The sequence below is a fragment of the Mustela erminea genome, chromosome 6 (assembly GCF_009829155.1).
Source record: "Mustela erminea isolate mMusErm1 chromosome 6, mMusErm1.Pri, whole genome shotgun sequence".
Lineage (NCBI taxonomy): Eukaryota > Metazoa > Chordata > Mammalia > Carnivora > Mustelidae > Mustela > Mustela erminea.
Window position 1 is genome coordinate 50,072,846 of NC_045619.1, and position 12,658 is coordinate 50,085,503.

Sequence of the window (12,658 nt, forward strand, 5' to 3'; positions counted from 1 at the left end):
GTGACATAGGAACAGTTTGATAAATATTTTAATACTAGAATATTGCCACTCATTTGACTAGATAAGCACATCATTATAACAGGTGGTGTGGTAGGGGCACCTGGGTGGCTCAGTGGGTTAAGTGTCTGATTTTGGCTCAGGTCATGATCTCAGGGTCCTGGGCTCAAGCTTCCTGTCTGGCCTTATGCCCAGCAGGGAGCCTCCTTGTCCCTCTGCCCCTCTCCCCCACCCATGCTTGCCCTTTGTGTCTCTCTCTTTCAAAATAAATAAATAAAATCTAAAAAAAAAAAATAGGTAGTATGGTGTGTTATGATATTGATCTTATTTTAGTGTATGGATGCTTGAGCACATTTTAGTAATAGAATTAAGGTTTGAAGATAGATGAGGATGATTCTAATGAGGTCACAGTAAAGAGAGCTTTGCCTCACAAATGGCCAACAGTTCACTGGAGAAGAGTTGGACTGAGGCTGTTGAATCATCTGCAGGTTAGGCACCTGCAGAACAATCATAGAAAAGACTGGACAGTTTAGTTTTAGAGAAGCATGAACACTGATTTATTTTGATGGCTATCTTTATAAAGCAATTGGATTCTTTTTAATAGAAAGACAAGCCTTTATTTATTTTGTATGTAGGACTTTTGTGTTAACCTGAGAGATATTTGGGGAGTTTATGCTATATAAGACCATTTTTCTGACCTAAAAGCAAGATAGAACTTCATTTTCTTTTCTGCTAGAGAGATTTTACAGGAAAATTGTATAGCAACAATTCACCAAGAGTTAACAGTTGAGCCTCTAGTGAGTATATGGTAGGTACAAATCTGGGTCCTTCAAGGAATATATCTTTTAAATATCCAAGTTTAGAGCACAGACTAGATATACCATCAGAAACAACCATTTGAAAGGAGAAAGAATTGTTTTCTTAGATTGAATTCAGTGTGTATATACAGTTTATGTTAAATTAGAATCTATATAGATATTGGTACGTGCATTCCTTTTTAGTAGCCTATAAAATGGAAATAGTACATTAGGAAGCCCGGGTGGCTCAGTCAGTTGAGTGTCCGACTTGATTTTTGGCTCTGGTGTGATCGGTCGTGAGATTGGGCCCTGGGTCGTACTCTGCGCTGAGTGTGGAGCCTGCTTGGGATTCTCTCTCTCCCTTTGCCACTCCCTACCTGATCACATGCTCTTTCTGTCTCTTAAAATAAATAAACAATAAATAAACAAATAAATAAATGAATGAATGAATGAATGAAATGGAAATCCTCAAGGATTGTGTGACACTGTATTATTACGTATGTGTGGACGTGTAGCTTTTTAAATGTTTTGTTTTGAAGGATATAAAGCAAAGTTGTTTTTAAAAAGAAATGTACAATGACAACTTCATTTACAATTATTAACTGAGCGCCTACTAAATGATGAAACTCTGGGTGATGGGGGTTTACGCAGCAGTGAACAAACAAGGGTTGTTCCTACATTTATGGAGCTTAACTTCTAATGGTGGAGTCAGACAATAAATATGCAAATAAATGCGTGCTCATACTGTTGTGTAGGGAGTTAAAGGGGGGTGTGGGGGAAAGGCACTATTTGTGGTAGGATAGTCAGGGATGGCCTCGCTGATGAGATGACTTTTGAAAGCCGAGACCTGAAAGCCATGTGGATATCTAAGGGAAAAGTGTTCTACATAGAGGGAATAGCAAATGCAAAGGCCCCGGGGCTACAATGAACTTGGTTTATATGTCTCATCAAGGGGACAATATTGCTAGAGCTCAGTAAGAAAACCAAAGAGTTCAGGAGCTAGCTTTTTTTTTTAAAAAATATTTATTTATTTATTTATTTTTGAGGGGGCAGGGCAGAGGTGGAGGGACAGAATCTCAAGCAGACTCCTTGCTAAACATGGAGCCCAACACAGGGCTCAATCCCACAACCGAGATCATGACCAGAATTGAGAACAAGAGTTAGACACTTAACTGAGCTTCCCAGGTGCCCCAGGAGTTGCTTTTTAAATGAGGGATTTTTAAGTTAATTGCTTATCATATCCAAATGTAGTCACACCTCCAAAATGCTCCATAGAGGTATGGATTACAAGAATATAAGATGACAAATTTATTTAGTACCATACTTACTGGGCATTTCTTCATATTACAAGGACCATTTCTTGCTTCAGAGAGGCTTCATTCAGATCTACAGTTAGCTTCAGCTGCATTAAGTTCTCAAGTAATTTACTAATTGATAGTAGCAATAATGATGTGCATTGTTTCCATTGTTCTTATTGATTTCTTTTGTCTCTCTGGGGTTTTTTTCTGCATCAACATACCAGTCAAATAAAAACTATTCATTGTAATATTCTTTACTATTCAAATAATTATGTACCACTTATTTCATTAGTAAGTACATTTTAAAATTGAGAATTTGCCATCCCAGGAAGGAATCACCTTATTAAGGTGAGAGAGGATGGTAAACTATTTACTTATAAAATTTAAAATATCTTTTGGTTCTGTAAGAACCAAAATTTAAGTTGGATCTTCAAAACAAATGCTTTTTTAAAAAACAGTATTTAAGAATAATCCTTAAAATCATCTAAAATAGAGTGCCTCCTGTTGTCTCAAAGGCATTATGGCTACCATGCTTTGTGTATTGTCTTTCTCTTAACCAATAATAAAGATTTTATTAATTCTCAGGGCAGCTTGATACACGCTAAATGTAGGGGGGAAATCCTTAAAATGCAGTGAAAAGAAACTGTTGTCGCTAGAAATAAACCCACTTAAACCCATATAAACATGGGATAAGGGACGGTACAGCTTTTAGGACCGCTTCTTCTCCACTCCTAAGCTGGGGAAAAAATTACTTTAATCAAACACCATTTCTTCCTCAATAAAAATAACCTTCTATTGAGGTAAAGGACCACCTGAAAGACTTAATTCATTCGAGCAGAAGATCAGAATAAAGCTCAAACCAAGTATCATTTTCAGCCACAAGGACACCCCACTTAGAATCTTGAGCCTCCTTGTCCCCCACCTTTTCTGATGCTGTACTCTGTCCAGCTGTAAGAATTGGGCCCCCAGAGTGACTCCCAAGGACAGAAGTGTTCTGCCTTACTGAGGGTCCTCCTATAGTCAAAGAGTAACTTTTCTTGGGGATCAGCTGTATACCGACAGCTTGTCATCTTTCTCCCTCCAGGAGCCTTCCTGGTGGTGCATCCTGGACTGAGAAGTTGTTACTCCAGAGTTGTCTCACATTGTTTAAAAGATGGCGATTTGATGAGGCAGATCTGCTAGAGCTAGAGTTAAAAGAACCACTCCCGTATTTTCTTATTTAAATCAAAACCATACACATTTCAATTTTTAGAATTATTATATGTGCTGATAAAAAGCTCTACCAGAGTTATGACTGCTCCCATCTGGGGCAATCTAAAAGAGAAAACAGAGATTAGGAAGGCTTCCCACTTATTAGGGAGGATTTTTTATTGGGATGAAAACTGTGCAAAAATAAATACTAAAACACTAAAGAGGAAATTTCTTTCTTTATAGCTCATGTAAAGGTATTGTATTCTAAAAGTGTTTGAGAAGAGAGGGCTGGATTGCTTACTGAAATGCCAACAGAATCCAAATTTTTAATATTTATTTAATAAATAAATACCATTCCCCACGACCTAGACTGTCCGACCTAAACACTCTGTCAGGGTGTACCATTGTACGTTAAACATCTAAGGATATAGTCTTCACTTTTGCAAAGAACCGTGTTCTCTCCAATTTGGTGTGAAGCACTGGGCCCTATCAGTCCATCTCTATTTATCCCCTCCTTTTCAGAGGCTAGGATACAATGAAATATCTCCCACCATCAGGAGAACAACAGGGCCAGCAATAATCCATTGTAACTGACAATTGGCCTTGGTGTCAGAGCCACCATGGGAAGGGGTGGTGTCATGCTGGAAACATATGGCCTGTTTAAAGGTGGCTGCAGCTACTCACCTCGATTCGTGCCAGGCAGAAGTACAAGCCAGTCATTATCAGATATTTAGATTTTGAAATAAAAGCCAGGTGTCTGGGTTTTTTATCGGGAAATCTCACAGTTTTAAAGTGTTGATTCTATTGAAAAAATAATACTGTGTTGGCTAATAAAGTTTACTTATAGTTCAAATTTGCCTCTGGTTGCCAGTTTCCAAACTGTGCAATGTATATTTTATAGCAAAAGAAGAGCAGGGGAGGGAGGACGCTGTTTATCTGTCCATTCCTTCATTTTGCAGACTTTCATGGAATCTCACATCATGACTGGGTCTGTGGGGCTTTCAAAGATGAGTAATGCAGGGTCATTGCATTCCAAGAACTCAGAGTCTAGAGGATGCTTCATCCTCGCCTGGAAAACAAGGCTGCACTCACATTTCAATTATTCTCTGTATGTTTATAGGCTTCAAATCAGCACCTACAGCTCTAATCTCCCACCTGACCTTCAGTGTATCTAATTTCCTTCAAATATGATGTATCAGTAAGCTAGGTCTACCTGTATCAACGTTAACACATATTCAAAGCATAATAGTGAGGAAAAAAGAAATAAAAAGATTGCAAAAAAAAAATGCAGCATGATTTTATGTGAATTTTTAAGGCACACAAAACAATAGTATATATTATAAAAATATCCAATTATAGGAAAAATACAAAAACCTCCATAGCTGAAAGATAACAACACCCAGTTGAGGATAGTTGTTGCCTCTGGGGGATGAAAGAGGGAAATGAGTTGGAGATGTTGGTCTATAGTTGTATCTGCAACACTTTATTTCTTTAAAAATATCTGGTGCGATTTCGTCAACGTTTGTTCAGTCTTGGTGGTGGCTGCTAAGCCATCCCATGTTTTCTCCGTCTTCCTGCTTACAGTTTTTTAAATAGATAACAAAAGAAATAAGAATATAAAATACTAGCACCACTAAATTAGATTTTTAAAAATTTATTCCTAAGGGAATGCCTTTTCTAATTTTCACCACTGCTTGAGTGGCAGTAGACTCCCAGACCTGAAATACTTAAAATTTCCCCCTTGTTTTTCCCCGGTGGCTAACCCAATCTGTTACTTATGAAATCTACCTTAGAACCATCTTTTTTCCATTTTTGTTTTATCATTATGGCACAGACATCCTCCTTTAACATCTTAACTACTTTCAGCACCTCCTGAAATGTCTGGCCGCCACCACATTCCCCCTCTATTTCCTCCTATTGTCATGCTGTTACTCCCTTATCACATCTTTGCCTGCTCCCATTGTTCACAAGTCACATTTAGCATCTCTCCATGGCAATTGGGCACACCATAGTTTGGCCCCATCTCAATTTATAAAGCATGTCTCCCTTTTCCAGCATTTCCAAGGTATCTCATCAACCTTCCAGTGCCTCCTAAAAAGCAAGCAGCTTTCCACATCCAACTTCCATGATTTTGCATATGATGTTTCTTCTTCACAAAATGCCCCTTCCTTTTCTACCTTTCCAAAACTTCTTCCTGCAAGTATGATTCAAATCCCACCTCTTCTGTAGAACTTGATCTATCTCTCTGTTGTTACTATATTTTTGACATGGACTGTATTCACTTTGGTACTGTATTATGCTTTTTGTCTGCAGGTTCATCTTTGATGGAAGTTTTGGTTTTGTTGTTGTTGTTGTTGTTTTGATTTTTTACTTTTTCCCCCTTTCCTCAAGATCACTTCTTCTTATCCCAAATTGTTGTAGTTGTCTTCTGTCCTCCCGGGCTCAACCATTGGGAAGCAGGTTTTTATAAGACCGCTAGGGCTTCTTTTCCTGTGACTGAGAGAGTTTAAATCTGGAGCTTAGCTCTGGTGCCTGGTAGCTCTGCTCCTTCCCTCCTCTGCAACCAAGTAGCGATCACAGCCCTGGTAGTGGTCACAGCATCTTCAACCTCTGCCCCCTAGCAAGGATGCCTGTTCCACCTCACTGTCTCATGTGATGATCCTAGAACCACTGACATCCTGCATCCATGGGCTTTTAATCTCGTTTCTCTCAGATTCTATGTGTTCATCAGGCCACTACAGTCTATCCAACCCTGAGCCCAATAGGCCACTCCAGTTTCCACCCAATAGTGTACATTTCAGTTCGAAGTTTGGGCCACAGAGATGCTTATTTTGTTTTGAAGTGTGCCTATGCTCTCTTAGTTTTGTTTTAAGTTTTCGCTGCTATGTGTTTGGTATGAGCAGAAGAAAAAATCTCTTGGATGGGATTTATGGTAGATTTGCCATGTTCTTATAGCAAATAGTTTCTTCCTTTAGGTCTAGCATCGGTCAACAATTTTTTGAGTTCGATATCATCTTGGTGACATAAATGCTGACATGCCAAGGTGTGTAAGAAACCGAAGAACAGTTAATACTGGGATAAAGCTTGTAGTACATCAGATTAATAAATGGAGGAACCGCTAATTTGGAGATGATAGATTGTTTGCTACTTCTGTTTCCCAAATGAGTATTCACATTAGGTGATACTTTTAGGAGATAGGTAGGCTAGTATAAAATTGTTAAAAATTGTGTGAAGATGTGAGCTGTTCACCTTACAAAGGTACCTAAAATTTATAACATGCCCTGTTTTTAGTAGCTTGGTGTTTGGCAAAACAGATATTTGGAAAATTATAATAGAGTAGTAGTTAGATTGATTACATGTTAATACTTGAGGGAAAGAGATTCATGGGGGGTTTTGATTCCTTTGTAAATTTGGAAACTCAGTGAAGATTATGTGTGAAAACTGAGAACCTGGGATCTAGAATCACTATCAAGGAATCAAGGACCCAGCTCATACCAAGAGTGGCAGAGCCATCACTCATTCACCAACTGCAACTCCTCTGACACAATTAATTGTGAGCACAATAAAGTTTACCCTAGAACAACCAAATCAAAATACTTCAGTGTTGGAGTTTTGTTTTGTTTTTAGTATTCTTTGTATCTCGAATCTTTCAGGTCAAGCAACTGGCATTTCTGCTTCATAGATCAAATGAACTAGAAATGAAAAGCTTGTAGCCTGTTTTATAATCCTCATCTGTGCCTTTCTGCCATTTGTGAGGCATACATAGGCCCTAAAGAAAGTCCCAAGTCAGGGTCCCAGAAGTGGAAATCTTTCATCAGATTCTAAGAGGAAAGGCTAGACTTCTCATTAGTCAAATCAGCTTTGGTCAAATGAGGGAAAAGCATGTGGAGAGAGGAGGACATGGCGCCTCAGCTTGCAAGTGGGATACTTTGCCCAGCACCGCCTGTGCAAGGCTTTACTTGTTGACTCTACTCGTCACCTTAACACAAGCTGCTCCATGCCAGTTGCTAAATCTCAAAATCATGCTTCTGTCTCCCACTGTTTTAGAATCTCCAAGAAGGCAAAGGCATCTCTGATAGTTGTTTTTCTCCGTAGCCCCCACTGTAGGGCCTACACATAGGAGTAGTGGAGTAAGAATTTGTTTTTCCTCATTTGATTTTGTATTAAGAAATTTTTGTTCATTTTTCCCAAAAAGTAGAATACTTCTCTTCCATTAAACTTAAACAGAACCCCCTTACTTCTCTTCCATTAAACTTACCCGGAACCCCCTTTACTTCCTAGTGTTTTAATTTTTTCACAATAATTTCCAGATGCCACCGCCTTTGCTGAGAAAACTCAAAATGCAGAGTGCATGTGCTCCCTTTCTGATTCTAATATCTTTTCCATAATAAAAACAATGTATTCAGAGGTGATGGATGATATTCTCTAGTTTAGAAACCCTGAGTAAAAACTCCTTTCCTCCTCCTTGCAATTATATTCACAGAGATTTCCACCAAGCAAAGGAATTTTTTCCTCATTACGCAATACAATCCACTGAACGTGTCGCCCATGTGCCAGTGAGTGGTTACAGGCCTACAGATATGATCCTAATGTGCTTGTTTGCTGTTTTCCCCAATTAGTCATGGCGTATTAAAGTGAATAAAATCTTTTAAAGCCTTTTGGCAGCTATTTTTGCTGAAGTGCTCACATCTACATTAGAAGAACAATAATGGTGGGTATTCTGATTTGGAAATAAAGAGAAACTGAATATGTTTTGGGGGAAAAAAACGCTAAATGACATAGAGAGAAAAGCAGTCCCTAGAGCAGAACACAATAACTCTTAAAGCTTAAGATTTAGGAAATAATTTAAATTTTGCTGATGCCTCTCCTCCAGCCTCAGGCTTCCTGGGCTCTACAGAAGATTCTAGAATGTGGAATGAATCAAGTATCGATCCTGCTTTAGGATAATCCTTTTATCTATGGAATGTGAATTTAAGGAGATTAATGGATACAATGAATGGAATTCTAGGCTTCTTATTTTGGTGCTTAATATTCCAAAGTTGCTACACCACAGCTTGTCTGGGCAGGGTAGAATTCCCTGAAATCACAAAATATATGTGTCCCCATGGGAAATGAATATTCTAGCAAGAGGTCCTATCACAAGTAGGTGATACATACTAATGTATATTAAGCAATCATAATAACTGCAACTTCCATTTACTGAACACCTTCCATGTATATTAAGGCATTTTTCTACATGTTAACCATATCATCCCCTTACATCAGGGCTGTGAATTGGTTCTTTTTTAAAAATTTTTTTTTAATTTTTTTAAAGATTTTATTTATTTATTTGACAGACAGAGATCACAGTAGGCAGAGAGGCAGGCAGAGAGAGAGAGAGAGGAGAAGCAGGCTCCCTGCTGAGCAGAGACCCCCCAAAGCGGGGCTTGATCCCAGGACCCTGAGATCATTACCTGAGCCAAAGGCAGAGGTTTAACCCACTGAGCCACCCAGGCGCCCCTGAATTGGTTCTTATTACCATTTTAGAGATGAGGAAGTTTAGGGACAGAGAAGTTGGGTAGTTTGCCCCAAGTCATGCTGCTAGATGTGAAACTAATCAGTGTGCTACCAGGGCCAGACGCCTGACACTCTGCTCTGTATTACCTTTCTGCATTTACTGTAAGTATTTATTCTTTACATGTGTCTATAAGGGTTGCTATTTGGGTTTGCAAAAGATTGTGACAGAACACTGTGGTAAGCTATTAACCTAAAATATTACATACCCCAGGGACCCGAGGTGGCTCAGTCAGTTAAGGGTCTGACTTTTTATTTTGGCTCAGGTCATGATCTCATGGTCACAAGCCTCACATTCGGCTCCACGCTCAGCTGGGAATCTGCTTGAGATTCTCTCTCTCTCTCTCTCTTTTCTTCAACTCCACCTGTTGTAAATAATAAACAAAATAATATATTACATACCCCAAACTGCAAAACACAAGGGTAGCACCAGTTTACATTATTGCCCATTGTCTACCGTGTACCAAATTACTACTGAACAAGCCTCAAAGAGAACATTTTTGATCTGTGAAGTCCTACGTGTTTCAAACACTGGTTTCCTCTCTAATTCTTTCTCAGTAATTAAGAATCAGCCTGTGGTTTAAAATCTGAATAGTTAATAATAGTGACTATATGTGTAAGCTGTCCTTCAAAGAAGGTATTACAGGTACAAGGTATTGTCACAGTGTCTGGCGATTAATGTAATGGGCGAAGTATTTCCATTAGGCCCTCCATACCAAGAAACTTAAAGTTGCATTGCAGGGACTTTATTCTACTAAAATTCAAATTCTGAAGCATAGCGTGTCTATAGCTTGATCTTTGAAGGCTCAAAACTTTATCAGAATCAGAGTGACAACAGAGAAGATAATCTCTCTTGAGTAAAACACGTTTTATTTGATTACTACATTTCTTGGACAAAACCTGTAAGATTAAGGAATATTTCTGCCCTGATGTTTCTTGTCTCCCTCAAGCATCCTGAGATAGCTGGCATCTATGGGCTCTGGCTAGTAATATATCCCATTGACTAGATGACCCAAGTAGACTTTCTTTTCTTCTTCTTTTCTTCTCCTCCTCCTCCTTCTTCTTCTTCTTCTTCTTTTAAGATTTATTTATTTATTTGACAGAGAGAGGGGTGGAGAACACAAGTAGGCAGAGAGGCAGGCAGAGATAGAGGGGGAAGCAGTCTCCCCACTGAGCAGAGAGCCTGATGTGGGGCTCGATCCCAGGATTCCAAGATCATGACCTGAGCCACCCAGGTGCCCTCCACCCCCACGCCCAAATAGACTTTCAAAAACATTAGTCCACCAATGATCTAAGCTGGGGTACAGACTTCTGGTTGCTGCACAGGTAGGGCAGGATACTCTCGCTTGGATTTGGAGTTCATCACCAGGTACAGAGGCAAGGCATGGCCAGGAAAGTCTGTGCTTATTTTACTCAGCTGTTCTTGGGGGAAGACAGGTAGATGGTGAACCTGGGGATGCGGTGGAAAGAATATGACCTTTGACGTTCTAAGTCTCAGATCTGCTACTCACTAGATCTGTTCCCTGAGAGCACTCTCAAAGCTCTCTGCGGCTCAGTTTTCCTTTTCTGTAAGGTAGATATCATACCTGGCCCTGAAGCTCACCACTTTGGCTGTCCAGTAGAAAAGATTGTATTTCCACCCTCTTCTCTCACTACCTGACAACCCAAGAAAATCAGATCTAGTCCTCCATCTAGACATGCAAGCAGGTATCTCTCTTTGTATCTCTATTTCACTGCCTTTGATTATGTGGTTCCTTCTTCCTGGATTGTGTTTTCCCCCATTTCCATGTTTCTAAATCCTACCTCTTTTGCAAGTCCTAGTTTAAATAGTCTGTCTAAAATGAAACTTTCCCCAATTCCATCAAGCAGAGGTAATTTCTCTCTTCTCTGTATTCCAGTCACCCTTGGGGGTGCTCGATGGCACTAACTAGTGTGCCCTTTCTTGGATAGCACTTATTTATGTGCTGCTTTTATCCTTCCTACTAGACTATAAGCTTCTTGTGAGGAAATAAAGTCTAATCCATCACTGTATCCCTATGCAGCACTTAGCATGATTCCTTACGCATTGGCAGTCAATAATTTTGTGTTTAATTGAATTGAATGAGAGAAGGAAACTGAACTTTGTGCAAATCTCTAAACCTTTCTACCTGCCCAGGATCGAGGGACTCCACTTCTTTGACTGAGTCTGATGTGACCTGAAGTAATAAGGAAGACAGAGCTAATGATATTCTCTAGTCCTACTTAAAATCTTCTATATTCTTCAGGAATCTGTTGCCTCCTGGTTGATGGATGGTCTCTGAGGTTTTATAGATTGAATTCATCTTTTAAAATACTATCAAAGAGAATAGAGGTGGACCAACTTCAAACATGAAATTGCCAGGGGAAATAGCCAGACAATCTGCATTTTATTTGATTTCTAGTTAGGAAATTATTGATTTTTTTTCTTCTCTTAGTTCTTCCATATGGTCATCTTGCTTTTAAACTAGAAGAGTAGTCATTCCTTTCTTTGCTTATCCCCTACAAGTAAAAAAAAAAGAGGTGAAAATCCAAGAGAATGAATTTGGACATCACCATGTGTATGATAAAATGGAAGCCACGAAATAAACCTAAGTTTATAAATAACGTTCACTCACCAGGACTATCGACATGTCTCACACATTGATTTTTCCCTCTATATTGTTTTAGAAATATGTAAATATCAAGTTTCCTTTACAGTGTTATTCATGCAGTTAGGTGATACAGAAAACACCTTTAAATTTCCAGTTAAAACTGGACTTTGAGCTAGAGATGCACATAGGACAGTCTGGTGCTAAGGATTTGCTGTAAGTGAACCTCAAAAATATTGCCCCCATGGATGATAATCTCACCAGCTCCCTCATCAGCTTCTTGTTCTGTGCATTGAACCCTCCTCTCATTAAATCCTTGACTTGATAACGTTATCCTATTTGCCCATTTTGTTTCTCTCAGCAGCTACTCATAAACCCAAAGGACTTGATCTTCCTGAACATTGTCACGGTTGCAGGAATCACGCTGGAATGCTTTATAGTAAAAGGAACATCTTGACTGAGATTCAGTTCGATACACCTGTATCAAGCAACTGCCATGGGCTGGAAAGCCTGGGATACTCATCCACTCCTTATTTTGTTTGAACTTAGAGAGGGCATAAGACACATATCCACCTGTCATGTAGGTCAAGCTATGATTCGTATGAATTGGGTAAGGCAAAGTACCTAAGGACAAGGAAAGGAAAAACATTAACAGGTTCTGCATACCATTATCTTCTCATGGATGATATTCAACACATTTAATAATCTGTATGGCCAGACACTGGCCAGACAGAAGGGACATCAGCCAGAGCTGGTGCAGAGTCCTAGAGAGCCAGAGAGTACCCCTTATCTTGCTGGATTGTGGGAAGGTCTGAGGGCTTCCGGGTGAGGTGGGTCAGGGCTGAGGTAGCAAGAAGGCACTGGTACAGGAGGTAGGCATGGGGTGGGAGGTTACATCTGAAGGGCAGCAGCTTTTACAAGCTGTTCTGAAAGTATTTCAGTATTTTACCCCTGATGTGACCATTCTGGTACAAAGTAGCAGAAGATCAAAGCAGCCACTCTATGAGTGAAGTATTATTAAGCAGAATTTAAAAAGGATGAAATCACATATTAGGGAGGGGATAGAGGCACAGAGCTAGTGAAAGATAGAACTGAATTGAACCTACTTCTTCCTTTGTTCTAAAGCCCTTCGTATGTTTTAGTAACAGTTCATACTCACAGATCTAGAGGAGGATGACAAAGATGACCATGATTATGATTTACAAACGAAAAGTAC

General features: G+C 39.4%; 1 protein-coding gene across 6 annotated transcripts in view; it reads left to right on the forward strand.

Annotated features, from left to right (window-relative positions):
• GRIP1 (glutamate receptor interacting protein 1) overlaps positions 1-12,658 on the forward strand; it is a 678,373-nt gene that overhangs the window by 422,875 nt on the left and 242,840 nt on the right. The window lies entirely within an intron of this gene.